This window comes from Nicotiana tabacum, chromosome 4, assembly GCF_000715075.1.
Source record: "Nicotiana tabacum cultivar K326 chromosome 4, ASM71507v2, whole genome shotgun sequence".
In the NCBI taxonomy this organism is placed as follows: domain Eukaryota; kingdom Viridiplantae; phylum Streptophyta; class Magnoliopsida; order Solanales; family Solanaceae; genus Nicotiana; species Nicotiana tabacum.
Genome location: NC_134083.1, coordinates 147,820,264 through 147,830,915, shown reverse-complemented (window position 1 = coordinate 147,830,915; position 10,652 = coordinate 147,820,264).

Below are 10,652 nucleotides of genomic sequence, written 5' to 3'. Positions count from 1 at the left end.
CCAAAACTTCAATCCTACCAAGAAACCTAGCTCCAAAGTAAAGGCGCACACATAAAGGTAATGAAAGACAATGAAAGTAAAGGCACACAGAAATTGGGAGGCCAAAGCTAATTTACAGATTTACTTGATAAGAGAGAAAATACAAAGTATGAGATGCCTTGCCTTAAGGCCTATACATGTATATATAATTGGGCTAGCCACTACTTGGCCTAAATTACAAGAGAATCTACCCTAAAGGTGCCTAACTAGAAGAGAAAAGGGTGCCTAACGTTGAGAGCTTGTGTGGAAAGGCTCCATGGCTTGTGCCAGCTAAGTTTGAATCAAATGGTGGTGCTTTAGGCAGCAAAGCCAGTAGGGAAGTTGGCGGGGCAGTACACTCTCCCTACCTGAAATGGCGACGATCGCGGCGCCACAAAGCTTCAAGTAATCATGCACTTGATCCTTGAAGTGCCATAAATCTTTGTATTTTTTCCACGACACCTCCTCAGGTGATAGCCCCTTCCAATGGACAAGAAATTGAGCACTTGAATTGCCCCAACTTTTGCCTCGGACCAATTGATGATCAATTATGGCCTCAATCTTCTTGTCAATAGCTGAAGGGGTGAGGGAACTCCACGTCCACCTGTCTTCATAGTATGACTTCAATTGGCTACCATGGAAGACTGGATATATTTTCAAATGGTGTGGCATGTCTAGTCTATAAGAAATCTTGCCCACCTTGGCAATGATCTCGAATGGCCCCTCGTAACGTCAGATCAAGCTTTGATTAAAGCCTCTCAATGACTTGAATTGACAGGGATTAAGCTTTACTATGATTTTATCCCCAATTCCATAGTGAATCGGACGATGCTTACGATCAGCAAATTTCTTTATCTTGCGGACAACCTTGTGTAGATAAGACCTGGCCATATCAACATGCTCTTCCCATGCCTTTGCCATATGAAATGTGCATGGGTTCTTCAATTCCGCACTCACGGGAAAGGACTATGGTGTGTTGGGCTGCTGCCCTATTAGAAGCTCAAAGGCTCCTCCCGGTTGATTCCCTACGTTGCAAATTGTATGAGAATTGATTTGTGTCAAGCAGCTTTGCCCAGTCCTTCTGATTTGCGCTAATGAAGTATCTTAAGTACAGCTCCACAAGCGTATTGACCCTCTCCGTTTGGCCATCCGTTTGGGATAGAAACTTGTTGAGAAGTGCAATCCGAACCCAATAAGTTGAACAACTCCCTACAAAAAGTACCAGTGAAACATGGATCACGGTCGCTAATAATTTGCTTTGGAATGCCCCAATGCTTTACCGCGTCCCGTAGGAACAAGCTGCCTCTTTGGCTTTGCAATTGGTGGTAGTGGCGATGAAGGTAGCATTCTCGGAAAAACGATCGACCAATACCATAATCATGCCAAAGCCTTTTGAATTTGGCAATCACGTAATAAAGTCCATTGTGACAGTGTCCCATGGCCTTTTTGCATTTGGTAAGGGCTCAAGCAAGCCCCCAGGTACCTTCTGCTCACGCCCTGCGTCGTGCCATGGCCATGTCCTTCCACGTCCGACGCCGAGCCATGGCCACGCCCTGCCATGTCCTGCGTCCTGCCATGTCCTGCGTCCTGCCGTGGCCATGTCCTGTCATGTCCTGCGTCGTGCCATGGCCATATCCTGCGTCGTGCCATGGCCATGTCCTGCCACGTCCGACGTCGGGCCATGGCCACGCCCTGCCATGTCCTGCGTCCTGCCATGTCCCTTCATGTCCTGCGTCGTGCCATGGCCATATCCTACCACGTCCGACACCGTGCCATGGCCACGCCCTGCCATGCCCTGCGTTGTTGTTTGACGTGGTTTGAGGCTTCGACTAAGTTCGTATTATATTTTGGGACGTGTTGGTACATTTGGTTAAGGTCCCAAGGGCCTCGGGTGAATTCCGGATGGTTAACAAATTGATTTTTGGACTTAAGAAATGCTGAAGCTGGACAACAACTGGTATGATCGCTTCTGCTTTGTCTTGGTCGCAGAAGCGAGGCCGAGCTTGGAAAAGTGAAATGGGAAGGGACTGGCAGCGGCCGCAAGTGCGAAGAGTTTCCCGCATTTGCGAGACCGCAGAAGCGGCCCAGTGGTCGCAGAAGCGATAGGGAGTGAGGCGGGTTAGAGGCGCAGGTGCGAGGTTTGTGCCGCACCTGCGGGACCATAGAAGCAGATTGTTGGTCGCAGGTGCGAGTGCGACTCCGCAAAAGCGGAGTCTTGTCTACAGATGCGAAGGCAGGGGGCTGAAGGGTGACCGCAGAAGTGTTATTTTGGCCGCACCTGCGGAATCGCAGAAGCAGTCAAGTGGCCGTAGGTGCGAGAGGTTGCTGGGCAGTGTGTTCTTTTAAGACGACGGTGTTAGGCGGTGTTAGGCGCCACCACGACCTTTAGTGGATTTAGGGTTGTGACAGCTTGGTATCAGAGCGTTAGGTTCACTTAAGTCTCACGAGTCATGAGAAAGTCTAGTTGAGTCTTGCGGATCGGTACATAAACGTATGTACTTATCTTCAAGAGGCTACAGGGCCGTTAGGAGCACTTCCCTTCTTGATTTCCTCATCGTGCGATTTGATTCCATTGGGGCTTGTGCCTTTATTTTCTTCCTACTCAATCTTATGCGACGCGAAGCGCTTGTAATCAATTTGGCGTCGAGGAGTTGTGGTGATACTGTAAACGTGGTGCAAGATGTTTTTCCCCGCGTGTTCGGGCAGGCTATTATCATTTGCCTTGCGGAAGGATGTTCTTTTGTTCCAGCTCAGTATCTGTATTTTCTATGGTTTCGAGACTGCGCACGGATTGCTATGATGTTTATGCGTTGTTATCGTACAATGTTGGTGTAATGGTAAGGTTCTCGTTTATGTGTTGAGGTAGTGAATTGCATGAAGAGAGGATTTCTCAGTGCCTGATTAAGGGGTTCAACATTTAATTCCAGCGGAGGAAAGGCAATTGGACTATAGATGTCCAGGTTTGGTTGATGAAGTAACGAGACTTGATATTTTCGAGCGTGGTGGAATTTTCATTGTGATGCGGTATCGCCGTCCTTCTTTAAACGCATTATGGTTCGCCGGTGTTATGGTCTTCTTGGATTTTGCCTTCGGGGCAGGGTGTGGTGAAATGGTGCCTGAGGGGCGGTTGTCAGAGATAGCGGTGTGCAGCGGTTCAGAATCGAATTGGTGGTATTTCTAATGTTGATGGCTCGAGGAAGATGATCTTCTAGGAGGTTTAGAGTTGGTAGCAATTCCTTAGTTCCGATGCTACATATATGGATTTGATTTGAGGCAACATTTGGGCGGTGAAGTATGAGGAAGGACACAGCGAGAGGTGACTCACGGCAGATGAATTACTAGCAGGTCAAGCATGAGAAGCGGAGGTCGAGAAGTTGCTTAAAGGAGATGGTTTGACCGAAATGGGAGTGGCAGAGTAGCATATGGATTATGTGGTAGAATAGCCATATACCTTATGGAAGATTAGAGCGATTTGAGAGGCATGGTGGAAAGTGACTATGTCACGACCCAAAATCCCAACCTGTCGTGATGGCGCCTATCTCGATACTAGGCAAGCCGATAAGCTCGATAAACCACAATTTCTCTTAAGTTTGAAAATACAATAATTAAATACAATACAAAATCCCACAAATACTGATACGAACACTCCCCAAAACCTGGTGTCAGTGAGTACATGAGCATCTAAATGAATACAAAGTCTGACTGATAAACATCACTGTCTGAAGTATAGAACAGTACAATAACTAAAGAGGAAGGGAATCAAGTCTGTGGTCGTCAAGCAGCTACCTTGATACTCTCCAACAGAAATAACTCAGAATTCTAGCAGTCGTCGTATCCGGGAGCACCTGGATCTGCACACGAGGTGCAGAGTATAGTATGAGTACAACTAACTCAATAAGTAACAAGACTAACCTCTGGGCTAAAAGAAATGGTGAGCTCCCCAGGTACAGTCCAGTAAAAATAATAGTACAGAAATGTAGGCATGCTTTCATGTTCAACAGTTAAACTCAGTACAAGTGAAATAGATCAATACTGCATGATTTGAGGCATATGACATCTCAGTAGAAAGACCTCATGTAAATATTGGTCACAAATTATCCGGTCACTCGGTACTGTTTATGGCCAATCCAGCCCAGGGGTGTTCCAACCCGTATATATATGCACATCGACTGACAGTCAGTCACCCAGTACCGTATAAGGCCAATCCAGCCCAGAGACAATTTATCCCTAAATATAAATGATACAGACAAGATCCATTTCCAGATACCTCATTACAATACAATTAAGTAAGGAAAGTCCATGCCCTGGGAAAATCCATCGCATATATATATATATATATATATATATATATATATATATATATATATATATATATATATATATATATATATATATATATATAGCAGTAAGTAAGGCAAGTCCATCCCGAATATCGATGATCATCTACGCTCACTGGGGGTGTGTACAGACTCCGGAGGGGCTCCTTCAGCCCAAGCGTAATACAAAGCCAATATGGCCTACTGCAGGCGGGCAGTCCCGATCCGTATAATAACAAAGCCTATAAGGCCTGTTGCAGGTGGGCAGTCCCGATCCATAAAATAGTAAAGCCTATAAGGCCTGCTGCTGGCGGGTAGCCCCGATCCATATAATAATGATGTATAAAGCCATTATGGCCTGCTGCGTCGCGTAGCTCAATCCCATAAATATCCTCACAATGGACCATTATTACTGAGTGTGAAATGTATATTTTTAAACAATTAATTCAATAACAACACGACCCCATGGGTCCTACAATATCGGCACGTAGCCTAAACACGATCTTTATCACAAGCCTCAGATCAATTCCTCTAACACGTGCCACATGTTCAGATAATAACATGATTCTTTAATTTTACAACTTCACAGGATTTATTCAAGACACAATTTCTGTGGTGCACGTCTACATGTTCGTCACCTATCGTGTGTGTCACCTTCAACAATTCATATCATACCAAATTCAGGGATTCATACCCTCAGAACCAAGTTTAGAAGTGTTACTTACTTCAAACCGTGTAATTCTTTACTCTGGTATGCCTTTACCTCGTGAATTGGCCTACAAACGCCTCGAATCTAGCCACAAATAATTCGTTTCAGTCAATAAAAATGATAGGAATTAATTCCATAAGAAAATAAAAATTTTCCATCAATATCCGAAATTTCACCTGAAAATCACTCGTGGGTCCCACATCTCGAAACCGGACAAAATTTACAAAATTCGAAAGCCCATTCAACCATGAGTCTAACCATACTAGTTTCACTCAAATCCGACTACGAATCGACATTCAAATCCCAAAAATTCATTTTATGAAGTTTCAACAAAATTCCACCTCAAAGTACTAATCAGATGATGAAATCATTGATATATTCATGTATATTAACCAAATTCGAGTGAGAATCACTTACCCCGATGAATTTCTTGAAAAATCTACGAAGAATCGCCATAAACCGAGCTCCCGAGGTCCAAAATGTGAAATAATACCCTAAACCCCATTTATATAGTGTACCCTCTGAACTCCCACTTCGCGGTCCGCGAAATTCCAAGCGCGGCCGCGCCTCCCAGGTCCCGCGGTCGCGAAATAATGGTGTGGTCCGTGAAATTCTTGGTGGCTGCACTGCCAGGCTTTAGTAGTTTGGCCATAACTTTCTCTATAGATGTCCAAATGATGACTTTGTTCCCTTTCCGGAAACTAGATACGAAGGGCTACAACTTTCGTTTTTGAATCATCTCAAAATCCCTTGTAGATCAAAAGATATAGGCTTCCGAAGTCAGGCCGGCGAATCTGCAGAACTCCCTGGAGTGTGGCCGCGGCAGAATTATGCGGTCCGCGAAATTCCAAGCGCGGCCGCGAAATTCTGCTGAGGTCGCGAAATTCAAAGCACCACAACCATACCTGTTTTCCGGAAATGCCCGAACTCGCTCAAAACTCACCCCGAAACACTCCCGAGGCCCCCAGGACCTCAATCAAACATACTAACCAATTCTAAAACACCATACGAACTTAGTCGAACCTTCGAATCACTCAAAACAACATCAAAATACCAAATTACCCTCGGATCAAGCCTAAGAACTTCTAAACTTACAAATTCGACAACTGATGCCTAAACCAACCAAACCACATCCGAATTACCTCAAATTCTGCACACACGTCACAAAAGACACTACAAACCTACTCCAACTTCCAGAATTCCATTCCGACCCCGATATCAAATTTTTCACTGCCGACCGAAATCGCCGAATTTTCAACTTTCGCCAATTCAAGCCTAATTCTACTACGGACCTCGAAATAATTTTTTCTGACACGCTCCTAAGTCCAAAATCACCATACGTAACTATTGGAATTATCAGAATTCGAATCTGAGGTCGTTTACACATAAGTCCCCATCCAGTCGACTTTTCAAACTTATGTTTCCAATTATGAGACTAAGTGTCTCATTTCACTCCGAATTCCTTCCGAAGCCGAACCAACTAACCTGGTAAGTCATAAAATAACTGTAAAGCATAAATTGAGTAGTAAATGGAAGAACGGGGTTATAATACTCAAAACGACCGGCCAGGTTATTACATTCTCCCCCACTTAAACATACGTTCGTCCTCGAACGTGCCAGGAGTTGTTTCCAAGCCACCACATCACTATTCCATCTTACCACGCACGTACCCAGGGGTGATCCCATGCCACCCTATTCCACATAGGCCTGGCAACACAATACAACTGAAAATCATTAATTTAACCTTAGCCCAAAAACCTTGGAAATTCAATTCCCAACCTTTCAGAATTTCTTTTCAAGACACGAATCTTACATTTACACAATGTATGAGTCTAAACAAGCTGCATCAGCTATAACTATAATCACGAATATAATCACTTAACATACTACACAACTCACAACCTTGTACCCAAAAATGAAAAATGTCTCAAAGTAGAGAACCGTATTGTAAGTTCAACAAGCACCACCACAACTGTGATGCTATAAGCTCATTATTATTATATATAGTAGAACCCATACACACAAGTTTAATACCAGTAACCAGCTCTTCTAGAGCTCACATTAACATCACTCGCACGGACAACTCACGTGCTATAGTATCAATATCTGAACCTGCACGGACAACTCACGTGCCAATAATATCAATAATTTGAATATCAACAGTCTATCAACCAGGAGAGTACCGTAATACCAATGAATATCTGTAAATCAAAACAAAAAGCCCCTTTCAAGAATGAATTGCCACCTCGTACCTATAAATCTAAATCCCTCACAACACACCGCTATGCTCAGATCTAAATTGCACCTCCCGAACAAGGACATGTGCTCTTTTAGCACAATCACTCAAATAAGTAACCCTACCTTAACTCGACCAATCAAATTCATACTTCGTGTGCATTACATCCTTCAAAATAACAGCTTACTCATTCCATAATTTTCATACTTTTATAAAGCGCGATGTAACCCGTATTCAAGAAATTTTCTTACTCGAGTCATCCCCGATCTCAACCTCTGTAAGTCATAACTAATCAACAAGTATGCCTCAGACCAAAAGCAAAACCACACCTAATCGTGCAATCAAATCGTAGATAGCAGACTCCCCCACTTGGCCCAAGGTCATATAACAAAACATCTGATATCTCACCATACCCAGTTAATATCTAAATTGACCATGATAAGCAATAAAAGACCAACTCAGGTCTCATCCCCCAATGATTTCCACACACGACCGATACACCCGGTACACAATTATAGTATCGCCCATCGACGTAGATACATGAACAGGTAAACTAAGGACTCACAGGGCATATCCAGAAATGAACAGAATATGATGAAACCAGGGTCAAATAATATAGATGCCTCCATGTGTCACACTAAGACAATATCTGTCATCACTGCATCTGAAGCAACAACATCTTGCGTGGCAGGAAAAGCATAGAATCGGCCCTGACCGCCACCGGATCGGCCTCCCACTCTTGGGCGACCCCTAGCTAACTGAGATCCACCCTGAGCTGGCTGAGCGGGTGGTGGAGCAACTGGTACAGAAGTAGTAGCCTGACTCCTCTGCTGAACTATACCTCGCGTACAGTGGGGACAATATTTCCTCACATGGCCCAGCTCTCCACACTCATAGCACTCCATCTCGAAGAATGGTGGCTAGTTCTGAGGCAGACCTCGGGAACCAGAATGACTACCAGAAGGAACTGGTACATATGATCCTTGAACTGATGGTGCATGGAGCGTACTCGGGGCTGGAAGTGCACTGAGAGATGACTGACTCTGATGAGAAATGTATGAACCATGGTTAGATGATGCACCACTGTGAATTAGACGACTCGTCTGAGCGTGTTTGTAAGAATGACCCCTACCGCTGTAAAACTGACCCCCTGAAGGAACACCGCTGTAATCACCTTGACCACGAGGCCTCTTAATCTCTCTCTCTCTCCACGTTCTTGGCTACGAACCATCTCTATCTGCCGAGCAATATCCACTACCTCATCAAAAGTAGCACCAGATACTCTCTCCCTAGCCATAAGTAACTGCAGCTGATATGTGAGGCCATCAATGAACCTCCTAATCCTCTCCCTATCAGTGGGAACCAACCAGACTGCGTGATGAGCCAACTCAAAAAATCTCATCTCGTGCTACGTCATGGACATATCACCTTGGCGAAGCTGCTCAAACTGTCTGCGCAGCTCCTCTCTGCGGGACTGAGGCACGAACTTCTCCAAAAAGACCACGGAGAACTGCTGCCAAGTAAGGGGTGATGCGCCAACAGGCCTACGCCTTTCGTAAATCTCCCATCATCTGATTGCAGCCCCAGAAAACTGAAAAGTAGTGAATTAGACCCCACTAGTCTCCAGAATACCCGTTGTTCGAAGCATCCGTTGACACCTATCCAGAAAATCCTGAGCATCCTCTGACTCAGTATCGCTAAATGGTGGAGGTCGAAGCCCCTCAAATCTCTCAAGTCTCCTTTACTCATCATTTGTCATAACAGGAAGTACTAGGGCCTGAGCAGCTGCAGCCGACTGGGCTGGTAGTGCCCCCGGTATCTGGAGTTCCTGTACTACCTAGTCTGGAGTAAGGGTAACAGGGGTATGAGTACCTCCCCCGGCCTGAGAAGTGGCAGGTGCGGCCTGAGCCAAAACCACATGAGCAAGACCATTGCAGGCTGCCAATATCTGGGCCAAAGTCTCCTGAAGGCCTGGAATCTCAATGGGTATAGCTGGTGCCTGAGCTGATCCTATCAGCTCAACTATATCTGGAATCTGCTCCTGAGCTGGAGCAACTGGTGGTACTACAGGTGCTGGTCCAACTGTGGTACGAGCTACACCTCGACCTCTACCGCGGCCCCAGCCTCTACCACGGCCCCAGCCTCTCGCGACCCTAACTGGTGGCTGACCGTCCGATCCGGTAGTACGTGTTCTCACCATCTATGAGAGAATAGAATAACAGAAATTTAGTTTCCAGAATCAACAAATTCACACGATAGAATACAAGAAAGTGAAATATTTCCTAAGGGTTCTGCAGCCTCTCGAAAATAAGTACAAACGTCTCCGTACCGATCCGCAAGTTTCTACTAAACCTGCTCATGACTCGTGAGACCTATGTTACCTAGGCTCTGATACCAACTTGTCACGACCCAAAATCCCAACGTGTCATGATGGCGCCTATCTCGATACTAGGCAAGATGATAAGCTCGATAAACCATAATTTCTCTTAAGTTTGAAAATACAATAATTAAACACAATACAAAATCCCACAAATACTGATACGAACACTCCCCAAAACCTGGTGTCACTGAGTACATGAGCATCTAAATGAATACAAAGTCTGACTGATAAACATCACTGTCTGAAGTATAGAGCTGTACAATAACTAAAGAGGAAGGGAATTAAGTCTACAGTCGTCAAGCAGCTACCTTGATACTCTCCAATAGAAATAACTCCGAATTCTAGCAGTCGTCGTATCCGGGAGCACCTGGATCTGCACACGAGGTGTAGAGTGTAGTATGAGTACAATTAACTCAATAAGTAACAAAACTAACCTCTGGGCTGAAAGAAATGATGAGCTCCGTAGGTACAGTCCATTAAAAATAATGGTACAGAAATGTAGGCATGCTTTCAAGTTCAACAGTTAAACTCAGTACAAGTGAAATAGATCAATACTGCATGATATGAGGCATATGACATCTCAGTAGAAAGACCTCATGTAAATATTGGTCACAAATTATCCGGTCACTCGGTACTATTTATGGCCAATCCAGCCCAGGGGTGTTCCAACCCGTATATATATGCACATCGACTGACAATTAGTCACCCAGTACCGTATAAGGCCAATCCAGCCCAGGGATAATTTATCCCTAAATATAAATGATACTGACAAGTTCCATGTTCAGATAACTCATTACAATACAAATAAGTAAGGCAAGTCCATGCCCTGGGAAAATCCATCCCATATATATATATATAAGCAGTAAGTAAGGCAAGTCCATGCCCTAGGAAGTCCATCCCGAATATCGATGATCATCTACGCTCACTGGGGGTGTGTACAAACTCCGGAGGGGCTCCTTCAGCCCAAGCGTAATACAAAGCCAATATGGCCTA